The sequence below is a fragment of the Cyprinodon tularosa genome, unplaced genomic scaffold (assembly GCF_016077235.1).
Source record: "Cyprinodon tularosa strain WSP-4 unplaced genomic scaffold, ASM1607723v1 ctg84, whole genome shotgun sequence".
Lineage (NCBI taxonomy): Eukaryota > Metazoa > Chordata > Actinopteri > Cyprinodontiformes > Cyprinodontidae > Cyprinodon > Cyprinodon tularosa.
In genome coordinates, this window is record NW_024039607.1 from 4184081 (window position 1) to 4197306 (window position 13226).

The window sequence follows — 13226 nt, forward strand, 5'->3', positions numbered from 1 at the left end:
GGTTGAAAACCAAAGTCTGGCATAATTCTTTCAGTATCATAGAAATGTTATTTATCATACAAGTTATTTCTGTGATCGTGGGTTTTCTTTCATAAAATGACGAGTTTCAAAAATTTTGTCTATCTATTTATATGCTGACTAAGACTATTTAGTTTAGGGTTTTTTTCTCCTTTTATATATTATTTCGGTAGGCTTCTCTCTCAACTAGATTGACTAAAATCAGCTACAACCAGAAAAAAATATTACATGTGTATAAAAGCTACCAAAACCCTCATTATATATTTATATTCTCTTCTCAAATTGTTTAAATGAATCAAGTTAACAAGCAGCAGATTTAAAAGGACAAGAAAATTGTTAAATTAAAATCTTGAAATAATGTCTCTCTTTACCCACTCATTAACAACTTAAGTAAGTTTTCTTTTTCTTTCCCTGATCAGTTTTCTCTATGTGTTTTATAATTACAGCAGTTTGTTATGATATTTTTTTGCTAAAACATGAAGAGAAATGCAGATTTGAGTGACATTTACTGGAAAATAAACCATCTTATTCCCAGTACTTGTCCAAACTGTTAGAGGTGGAAAATCAAAACGCTGTAGCTGCCATCTGGGTCAGCTGATTTAATTATTTAAATATTTAGTTAAAAGTTAGAGTTCATACATACTAGTATTAAAGTTAAATGTATAATCATAAATGAATAAATAACTTTCAGTAAATTTGTGTTGTTCATGTTTATGTAAAATGGTTAAAAAGCCCATTAAAATATAAGGAGGAACCTTATATGTTCATCTTTTGTTCCCCATGTCACATTTTTTCCCAGGAAAACATTGGCTGGCATTCAGGCTGAAGAAACTGACCGTTAGAAATTAAGATGTATTCCTCTGGATTCAATGTGGCTAATGAGGTACAGGTCTGTTTATTTGCATATTTTATTTATGTAAATACTCAATTTATTGTGAACTGATTTTGGGTTTGAGTGACCTTTTGATTTTAGTTCTGACAGCATTTTTTGGGGGGGACTTTCAAAGATGTGTCCACAATAAATGGCTGTTAAAACTGAAAGAACAACGTTGAGCCTTGATTTACTCGAGAGGAGTAATTAACGTCCAGGAATTAAAAAGCCTGTAAAGAGATCAGTTCCAGCCATTTGCCTTTCCAGCTCCACAACACTTTGGGTGTCTCCGTTTTCAGTGAGTGCGTCCTCCAAGGACCCTGTCTACCTGGACAGGGTCACCTGGGTCACTATATTTACAGTGTAACTTCAGTTTTGTGATCATTTACCTAAAATTCTGAAGATCCTGCACCAATCTGTTTGTGGAGGATTTTTCAACATTTTATCAATTTTTTGTTTTATATCTAACTCCACCTCCCACAGCTATGCTGCAGCTTTGCCTTCTTCCTGTCAGACTGTGACCATGTGGCATGTTAACTAGCTATATTTTCTCAAGGTAATGCTCCTTTATTAAGCTTTTTACAGTAGGAAATTAGGCACTGCTAGTCCAGTGTTTTGGAAAGTGAGTTTTTCTGTCTTCAAAAAATGACCCCGACATCCAAACTGCCATTTAATTATCTGTACTACGAAATACTGAACCTAAACTAATTCTCTCAAAATTTGTGTTCGGAACTAATCACATTTAAAATCATGAAACTATGAATAGGAAAACTTAACTTGAAGAGCAAAAAAATAAATAAAAAATGCTAATAATCTCAAAAATGATGAAGTTACTGAAGGACACAACATTGTCTGAAGAAAAATATAAAGGATTTTTAAGGATTTCATTAGAATTGGACAAAATGTAAAGCCAGGGGTGCCTTTATTAGATCTAGAAGAAACGATCGAAAGAGGAGGAAAAATGTTCAAAATACTTCTTTAACCTAGAAAAAAGAACCTCTGAGCACTCATTAGTAGGAAAACTTCAAATTAATGATGTTCTTATTGAAGATGAAAGAACTATGTCAAGATATGTTACAACTTTCTACCAGGAGTTATTCGCAGCCGGTTTAAAAAATGAAGAAAAGGTGGATATATGCCTTATAGACCAAAATGATGATTAAAATAAAGCTATTGATCACTATGCTATGTCACTTTGCATTTAAGAAATAAATTCTAAAGAAATTAAAGAAACTATTTGTGGCTTGAAAAATATGAATAAACAATTAAATTTTATACATATTTTTCCCCTCCCACACCCTTCTCTTTGTCAAGGGTTGATTAAACTAATTCCAAAGTCAAAAAGGAGACATGTGATGCTAAGTATTGAAAAACAACTATCCATTGCATGTCAATCTTCTAAATAATGAAGTTGCTAAAAGGTGAAAAGCAGGGCTAAATTACTTTCTGAACCACAAATATCTGCGATAACATCCGTCTGATTGATTATAATGAACATATATCTGACAATAGTTTTACTCTTTGTTCAATTTAAAAAAAAGAATTTGATACAATAAGGCCATAAATGTATATTTAATTTATGTTTAATCTGCCATTCTTCCTCTTAAATATAAATTCCCCCTGGAAACATACCACATATCTGTACATATGAGGTTGAATTGAATCAGATCCAACGTCACATAGTGCCAGTTTTGAGTAAATATTTGAAAAAATAGCCAAAATGATTCAAGACTGTTGCTGTTCTAGGTAGAATGTATTTCCAGATCCTTTTTGGTATCTGTATCTCTGTTGCAGCCTTAAAAGTTCATGAAAAAAGTTAAAAATCAAACCCTATTTCATTCCAAATAAAAAAAAATATATAGAAACCATTATCTGAAGAAGGATACTTTATGTAACCTCAAACTTGTTCTAACTTGTTGTAGAAGTTAGAACTTTTGAAACTTCAAACAACTCACCATAACTAAACCTTCTAAACAATATAATTGATACCAATGTGGAACATGTTCTTCAATTCTGTTTTAATCTTTCGTGCGAAGTAGAATTTTATGTCAAGTGATATTTTAAAATTGAGAAACTTGCAGTGAAATTGTTTGACTTTAATAAACAAACCTTGTAAGCTTGAAAACGTACAAACATAATTTAGTTCCTAAAAGCTTTTATGTGTAGCATAAAAGAAATGCAGGGAAATTATTTTTACAGGAATTGGGTAGAATATCTTATTACACCAGTTAAACAACTGCTTAATGATTTAGAAAATGTCTTTTCTTTTCAGGATTTGTTAAATTCAATTGTTGCACCAAGAGAACTTGAAATATCTTTCTACTCAATACTTGATGGTACGCATCAACTCTACCGAAATTCAGTAGACAACACCGGAGCTGTACCAAGAAATTAGTTAGTGATAATTGGTGTTGATATTTGCCAAAGCAGGCATCCCCAAACTCTGTCCTCAAGGCCCCCTGTCCTGCAGGTTTTAGAGGTTTCCTTACTCCAGCACAGCTGATTTTAATTGAAAGCCAATTAACAGGCTTTTGGTCTACTGCAATCATTATAACCAGCTGTGCTGAAGCAGGGAAACCTCTAAAACCTGCAGGACAGGGGGCCTTGAGAACCGAGTTTGGGGATGCCTGTGCCAAAGGAAACGCTCCAACAGAAGTCTAAGATCCATTTTATAAAAGGTAGCTGAAAGATATATTCTCTTAAATTTTTTGCATAAAATGTATTCTAAAAAAAAACATTAAAACATTTTAAATTTGAAGTTACCATTTTTGTTCTTTCTGTGAATCCCAAATGAAAATAATCTCATTTTTGTTAAATTGTAAGTACAGTAAAATACTCTGGACTGATTGTCCTGACATTTCTCATGCCACAAACACCAAGTAGTTTAAACAGCTAGCCCTATTATCTAACTGCAGAGAAGTATAATAAAGGTTACCTTATATCATGCAGGAACTTAAAAGGAATATATGATAAATAAACTTTCAAAAGTTTAAATTCTTAAGATACCACTTGTTCAGTCTCTGTGCTCATAATTACTAAATCAACAGGTAGGTCAACACTGGTTGCAAAAGGTCAGAATAGATAAAAATGCTGAAGAATCCATGCTGTAATCTGCTAAAATTAGTCTTTTCCAATGTTGTGTTTTTTTAAAGGTAACATATCAGCCCAATACATTCATCTCTGAAAAAAATAGTATCTTTGTTCTTTTTACCATCATTCTGTCCTTATGAAAACATGTACCACCCAACCTTAAACAGACGGGGTGGACTCAGGTTTCAGCTCCTATAACGCAACTTTAAACTTGATTCCTTCCCCCTATCACCTCAATCCACATGGCCATGCAGGTGGTCAAAACATTGCTCTGGCAACCAGGCCAATAAAAAGCGTACCGACTCCCCATTTCAAGGGGTGGACCTGTTTTGGTTCAATTTGCACGTTTTCTAAGCCATAACAAGGCTTTCGCTGGGCTACTCTATAAAACTTGGAACTCAACGGTACTCCAGACATTTTGAATTGAGAAAGATATCTGTTTTTGTTTGTAACATTTATTTAGAGTGTACCAGATGTTTAAATCATGGAAATACAAGGAGTTTTCATAGCAATAAATCTTTTAAAAAGGAATTTTGCTGTTGGTCAGTACAGTCAAACAGCAGCTGTAGATTAGTTAGCTTCACATCTGTGACATAAAGAAAAATAATCAAGTAGGTTGTGAAGTATAAAAGATGGCAAACTGCTACAAAAGGGGAAGAAATGTACCAAGAAACGGTTTCCAATGGACCAAACGGACCAATGCAAACTGAATCCATCCTATGTTGACTCAAGATTCTGACCCACATACTGTAGTGCACTTAAGTCACCTTTTTTAGAGCATGTTTTAGGAATGCCTTAGAGCACTGGGCTGCAGCTCTAACATGCTGGCATGTTTTAAAATATTAGCCTGAACTAAAACCAGGCTTAACCCAAATCATACATTTAGTTTGAATAATAAGCAATATCTAGTTCAAACACGACATACAGACACAAAATGAACTTTATTAATCAAGTTTGTCGCACAAATAAACAATCTGACTTTGGTTTCTATCCCTTGCATCTTTTCACCAGAAGTAAAATATATAAATATAAGTATAGGCAAGAACTAACCCTGGCAAAACTACCTTTTTAGGAGAAAAACTGTTATTGAGATTAAGTCAGCTTTTGAATTCAAGGTTTCCTCTCTGCCGATATAGTTTTAAACTTTTGTACATACACACAACAATATAACCTTTGGTTTAAACAGAAAACAGCAAAAAGAGAAGCAGAGTGTGAAAATGTTTAAAGCACTTCCAGTATATTTTTGGAGCTATTTTTATACATTATAACGGAAATTGAATGGATATAACTTAAAAAAAATAGTCAAAAAAAAACTTAATGGGTTATAAACAACAACAACAAAAAAACCTATTTATCAAACATTCACTACTTCACACAAAAGTAAGACATTTTTGGAAAAAAAAATCTGTTCTGAAATAAATATCAATCTTATATCACTAAAGAAAAAAAGGATCATGAATAAAAGAATATTTGAGTGATTCTCACTACTGTCCAAAAGAAATAATTATGTTTTCTTCCAGACAAAACAGGAGCATCTACACAAAGCATTTAGGAGAATTTAGTTCCTAAAGACGCATCACAGTGTTTGGACCAACAAGGCCAGCTTTAATAGAAAGTGGCTCCCTAAAGGATAGAAGACATTCTTTGACCAATGATTTATAAAAGATCATGGTATAAAGGACAATACGGTGATCACTAAAACGAGAAGAATTATAAAATAAAATAAAAAATAAAGACTTTCCAACACATTAGGAATGAAAGGGCCATGTTTTTACTGTTTAAGACTCTTTAGCCTGCAAAAACGAAATGCTAAAACTGTTAGGTTTCTGTTTTCTGTCATGTTTTTCGTTTGAGTATCCAGTTTTGCTTTTCTCCTTGTTTCCTAGTTTTTATGGTTTAATTCTTAGTTTATTGTGTTCTTTGTTTTTTTTTCTCTGTTACTGTCCTAGTCTTGGTTCTGTTATGTTTTCTTTTGAGTGTTTAGATTTACTTTTCTCCATGTTTTATAATCCTAGTGGTTTAGTTATTATTTTGTTGTGTTTTCTAGTTATTTCCAGTCTTCCAGGTTTTGCATTTGTTGCCCTCTGCTGCCCTCTTGTGTTCTCCTTTATTCCTAGCTCCTGTTTTGTTTCTGCTCTGTCCTCACCTGTTTCCAATCTTCTCATTAGCCCTCTCTTTGTCTCTGTCTTTTTTAAAAGCCCTCTCTCTTCAGTTCCTCTTTGCTGGGTCCTCATCTAACCTCGTCTAACTTCCTCCAACTCGTCTCTCTGAGCCTTCCTTCTGGTGATAGTGATCCTCCTGATGTCTCCATGGTTTCTGGTTAGTTTAGACTTGTTTTCTTGTTTTTGATTTTTGGATTATTTTTTTTTGGATTCCTGGTTTCCTGCTGGTTTGGACTTTGTGTTTTCATATTTGGATTTTGGATTACCTGCCTTTGTTTCCTGTTTAACCTTTCATTAAATCATCACAAGAAATTTCACCTCTGCCCCCTTGCCTCTGCTTTTGGGTCAACTAACCATAATCAAATCGTGAAAAAAACATCTTATAAACAAAGTTCAATAAGATGGAAAGCTGCAAGAAAGGATACAGAAAAAAGAGAATAAGAACAAACTAATATCATTCAACATGTTTGTGAATTTGAAATAGAATATTAAACCAGTAGATCAATGAATTAAAAAGAACCTCTGATAGAGGAAATACTCTATAAGTTCTTATTTACCAAACAAGTCTATAAAAATAAGTTTAGTGTTTTTAGATAATCAAAGCCTAGACTTAGTGTTATGGGGAAAATATAAAATAAGGAACAAATGACATTGAGAACCTTACAGGTCATCAGAATACTTGAAGCTAACCTGGCATATACAGTCCAAAGAAAAATATTTCCCCTCCAACATCATTGTATTTCCACAAAAAAATTAAAGCTGAGACAATTGAGAAACAAACAAAAGAATGGATATATTTTAGTCTGTAAAACAAAGTAATATGCTTCCTTTTATGATCTGAAAGATTCAAGTGTGACAATAACCGAAGCACCCCAGTTGGTCTCTGCAGACTGAACCTGGTTCTGCTGGAGAATTCTTGATCTTAGAAGGGAGTCTTTCCTCTCCACTGTCGCCACACATGTTTGGCACTTGGTCAATGAATCAACAGTTTTTTCTTACATAGAAAACTTTGAATCAATTTGACTGTATGATCTTGTTGAATTGTCTCTGTGAAGTCCCTCGAGATGACGTGTGTTGTGAATTGGCGCTATATAAATAAACTGAATTGAAGTAAACTGAGGGCAAGTGCTGTAATTACAACTTAGCAGAAAAAAGATAAAAAGAATAAAGGTACCATATAATATATATATAATATAATACATGGATTTCTGTGCAATGGACCATTTCACACTCAAACCACTGTTTTGTTCTTTCACCTTTTAAGATCTGAAAATCAGCCTTATATGCATGGACTATAAAGCAGGAATACCTTGAGTCCAGGACAAACAGAACTGCAGAGAAGAAGAGTGTATTTACAGGTGTTGTGTTTGTGTGTTCCTGACTCAATGCGGGCTTGTATTTCACCTTCCCAGCACAAGTTCCCTAGTCCCTAATGATGGCGATGTGCAGTAAGCTAACTACCCTCACAGTGGAGCGAGCCCCCAGGCTAGTGCCACATCTCTCCATCAAGGCCCACCTTCATCCCGCTTTACACCGGGCCCTTTCCAAAAGACACACACATGCACCCGAAGGGCCAATGACAAATAATTCATATTATGGCCTGCCTGAAAGTTTGCCACACTACCTCATTAAGCAGCCTATTGTAACTGGCTGACATTCTCTCAGCTTAATAACATTCCTTGGTCGGGTTGTTTTTGAAGTGACATCTCACTAGAGGGAAACAGAAATAAATAAAGAAATGAAATAGAAGAAAAAAAACACCCAGTTGTGCTACTCTCCTGTTATTCACCTTCGGAAGTCTCAAGGTGATGCAACTTTAGCTGCCAGGTATTAATAATGGATTCCCATTGCTGCTTGATGTGGTTTAAGGTCCAGCAATATAAAATGAAATAAAATTATGTCATTTGCATAAAAATGAAAATAAAGGATAGTTATAATACACAACTAATATGAATTCAAACATTTCGAAACATCTCATTATAAGAATAGATCAGTAAACTGCAAACGCTCGTGACATTTGTTAGCAGACATTTTTTAATGTAAAAAAATAGATTGACAGTTTGGAAAATAAGTAATGCATTAGCATTTTTCTTAATAAAAAATAGCTTTAGGACCAAGTGATTTGAAATTCCAACTATATTTCAATAACAACACAAGGTTTTTAAACAAAGAAATGAAAACAATTTAGTTACAGAGTGTAAGTTACCTTTAATAAACAGTAATAGCACAGAGAATAAGTATTGATCACAGATATTAGTCACATGAATTGCTCAGGGTGGATTCTGACCTATTGTTTAAAAAAAAACACCTTCAACTTTATAGGCTCTCTGAGCCTCTGTTTGTATGAAGGTAGATTTGTGTCTCTAAACAACCTTTATTTTAATTGAATAATGAAGACACAAATCTACCTTCATAGATTTGCCTTTTGAGGCGACACAGAATTTCTAATGAAATACAAAACTGGGGTCTGGTGCCACATTTGGCAAAAACAAAGGACTGCAGCACTTTTCTTCTTGTTCTCGCAAGTTTTTTTTTTACTTTTTTTTTTAACTTTTGTCAGCTCAATTGGAGCTGCCATTGGTTTCTGTGAATTCTGGGCACTTCTGAGTATCTACAGAATCCATCTAGAAAATAACGCTTTGATTGTTTGCTAGATTGGACCCTTTTAGCATAACAACACATCTGCAGAACTTCTGACCTGAAATAAATTCAGGGTAAACAGGCTACAAGCTTATAGATGCCTCTGTGCTGAACGACTGAGGTATCAGTTTACTCACCAAACAGGGTTTTAGTCATAAAGGGTCAAACAAAAAGACTATTTTAAAGATATTTTTTCACTGAAAACTGAAAAATGTCTCTATTTTCTGCTTTCTGAAAGCTAGCTTTCCTATATAAGTATTTGGGGTCATTTCATGAAATCCCCCTAATTGGATCAGGATTAAACATGTGTATGTACTCAATCTATTATTCTCTCAGTTACATGACAAATATCAGTATTATACATTGATGAACAGCTCCACATCATTGTTTTCCTATCTCAGACTTTAACAATTGGTGCTGTTTTGTCTTGTACAATAGCTTATTTTTGATCTCGTGCTCTGGTTCACATTTCAATCGTTTGTTAAAAGGTTCCCAGCAAAGTTCAAATGTATTTTTTTTCTTAAGCAGTGGAGTCACATGCATTGATGCATCAAAGTTATGGTGCAGCATTCCTTCTCTTTGAAAGGGTTTCTAAAGCTTTTTGTGAGCGATACCTCAATCTTGGATATCAGGACCCAGAGCTTCACTGTCAGGACGCAGAGCTGCACTGTGAGGTCTCCTGAATTGTTAGAACCAGAAGCTTATTCGAAGACTTTCAAAGTAAAAGCGAAGTTGATTCAAAGCCTTTCCAAAGTAAAAGCTAACGCCGATAAACTCCCCATGAAGCTAGCTTCTTTTCACAAACAAGTGAAACTTGAGCATACGCACATTTTACACCCCACCAAACTCCTATCTGGAAAAAAAGATATGCGCTACATAGAAGTAAGTCTCTGTATTTGTATTGCTGGATGGAAAAGGACATTTTGAAGGTTGGCTGCCCTATGAGGAGTTTTGCCTACAGTATAGTATAAACTGCTTCTCTGCTCAGTTTATCACTGTCATAAACTCTAATCCAGCAGCAAACATGTGCTGCAAGCTATTCCTGAAGGCTTCAGATACAACTTTCGGAATAAACTTCCGGTCCTGGGAGTGCAGGAGACCCTATTTTGCAGGTCTGCAACGAAGGGTCCTGACAGCGCACATCTGGGTCCTGACAGCACAGGTCCGGGTCCTGACTGTGCATGTCTGGGTCCTGACGGCGCAGGTCTAGGTCCTGACAGCGCACATCTGGGTCCTGACAGCACAGGTCTGGGTCCTGACTGTGCATGTCTGAGTCCTGACAGTGCATGTCTGAGTCCTGACAGCGCAGGTCTGGGTCCTGACGGCGCAGGTCCGGGTCCTGACAGTGCATGTCTGAGTCCTGACAGCGCAGGTCTGGGTCCTGACAGTGCATGTCTGAGTCCTGACAGCGCAGGTCTGGGTCCTGACGGTGCAGGTCTGGGTCCTGACAGCACAGGTCTGGGTCCTGACAGCGCAGGTCTGGGTCCTGACAGTGCAGGTCTGGGTCCTGACAGCGCAGGTCTTGTTGGGGGCCGCCAAACCTGGAAGTTAAAAGTCTAGAGCCCCTTGTGGTAGAAAATTACACAGTGCTGCTGTAATGTTACTCATCATAAGATGTCATTTCTTATTAATAGACACATTTCTAAAGCAAATGTTTGGATGTGATATACCTAATAGTATTTCACTAGTATATAGAGAAGGTTATATGATTTTAGCCCTTTATGTTTATTGCATCTTTTTCTTGAATTATTCAGTACTTACAGTATGCCTTGTCATGCCATAGTACTTCGGATAATGTGTGGACTTACTCGTTTCAGTTTCTTTGTACAGTATGTGTGGAGTATTCAGGTTGCTATTGACATCCAGGTTTATTTTCATGTTGATAAGTCCATGGGGAGATTTTTATTGATGAAAAAACAGCCTGTTTGTGTTAAATATTTTTACCCCTGTATTTGCAGTAATGAAGACATTATATTTAATAGAAGCCAACATATGAACCTGAGCTCACAAAACCACATTGATTTTTTTTAACAGCCTAACAGTGTCTATATGAAGCCTTTTGCAAAATATGCAATAGGAGAAAAAAAAACTATTGCATGGAAGACTGAGTGTAGGGCTTGATGAAGACTTGTTGAAAACTTCTCAGATGTTCTTCTTTATGCATGTGGCAGCAAATGGCACAATGACAACAGCAGTGTGGGAGTTTTTTATGTCTATTATTCTTTTTCCTGAGTGGCAATCAGTCGGTTCAGAGGCGCTGAGCTCCTGGCGAGCCTACAAGGCATGTGGCTAGGTGCTCTCTGTCCTGAGGGCGAGACAGGGAGAGCTCTGACTTTTCCCGGGCAACAGCGAGACATGGGAGAGGAAGAAAAAACTTTCTGAGCAAAGTGGTAAAAAAAAAAGGCAGGAACATGGGGAATCATCCAAGCAAGGAAGACTTGAAGTAAAACAACTGATGAATGCTCCTGTCTTCGCTTCAAACCTGACAAGCATACCAAAACAGAGATTTGTGCATATATACAAAGCTCTTCGTTGGAAGATAAAGGGATAACAATGATTTTTTTTTTAACTAACAAAGGAAAAAAGAAAGAGGAAGATGAAGGCAAAAGCCCCCAAAACATGACGAAAGATGTTACACCTCCCCTGCAAAGCTGGATTCCGTCACTCTCAGCAGATAGTAGGAATGATGGGGAATAGTTTTCTATTCTATAATGAAGTCCAGATGCATTATCTGCTTCTTTCCATAAAAGCAGTGACCTTGGGAATGCTACCTTACCTTTGGCTCTTCTTTCATATTTGACATGAATACAATAGAAAACACAGCAGTTAAACTCTGTGCTGTGGGACTAGGAGCAGAAAATTCCAGACAAAGGAAAGCCATGTGGCTTTATGTCTTCCTAAACTTTTTATCAAACACCCCTTCACTGTTTCTCCTTCTTCAGCGAATGGCGACGTTGTTGAACTGACCCTGACCTCTTCTGTCTAAAAGCACACATGCTATCAATGCAGTGGCTCTGTTGTAGTTTGTAACAGGCTTTAAGAGAATAAAGAAACAGGAGGCAGGAAAAAATAATAAGCATGTTTGAAATTGGTAAATAACTAAGTAGTTCCATTTGTTTGCTGGAGAGAGCAGTAATTTGGTTTCCCAATATGTACAAAACAAGTTTAATTAAAACCAGATTATTTTCCTTGCAGAAAAAAAAATTCATTCACTAAGCAGTTGTTCTTCCAGGACATAAATAATTCGTAAGCAGATCCAGATTGTCTTCACAGGAGGACGTCTGCCACTGAGAAAGCGCTAAAGAAACAATTGTTTTTTTTACTGAACTTTCTGAACTAAAGAGATTTATATTTATACACACATATCACCAGAATTGATGAACAGATTACTTAGAAAAAGCTAAATAAAGTACAACCTTAAAATAAAAAGATGTATACACAAAAACACCTGTGAGAGGAAACAGTGCAATGTAATTTAAATGCTTACAGGTCAGTTTTAAATGATTTAACCTGAGTTTATAAAACAAAAATAATCAATATTATTTTGATCTACCTGTAATGTAAAGAGTTTGTGACACTACACCACTGTTCTACAAATGTGACATAAGCTGTGAAAGAAAGGGATGGCCAGTGCTGCAGCCCTACCTTGTGGTGACTTCAGAACATAGCACCTTACACCAGCAGAAATCTTACATAAACTGAAGTAATAACATTATATTTAATTCCAAGACAGGTTGCATACAACAGCTTTTATTGATGAAGGAAAGAAAAAAAAATTACAACTGAAACCGAGGCTACACTTTTTATGATCCTGTTTATTCAAAAGCTTGTATAAGTACTGCTACATGGCTAGCTAAACCAGATTTTAGAAAACTCGCATTTTAAAAGTTTACTGAACTACTGTCTTAAAGTTTGGATTCTTTTTTATCTAGTTGATCTTTTTGATATAATGATACTGTAATGACTTTGTGTGTTTTTTTTTGTTGGTGTCACTGTTTGTGCCAGAGTTGCGTCAATTGAGCCTTAATGTCTACCCACTAAAACCTATCCAGTGTTTAAGGCATTATGTGGCGAATTGTTCAGCATGAAGACAGAGTAATGCCATAAACATGCCATTTAAACAAAAAATAAACCAGCTCTCTTGTTTTTCAAGATGTTGCTTAAAGCATTTTCATTGAAAGTTGGCCTCTTGCACACAACAAATGTGGTTCTTTACTGAGGCCTTATCCTGCAAGTTTAGCAGTTAAATCGGTTTGGTAGACCATATTTAGGGGAGAACGATGGGGCAATGTATGGAAAATCTTAGCTAACAATCCTCTCCCTCAGTAAGGTCTTTGATTATGGGTCATGATGACAGGGCAATCCAGCGGGACAATACCCGGGGCTAGAAGTGGCTCTGTAAGATGAGGAGTGGCCTAGCCAGTCTCCACACCTGCACCAAATTG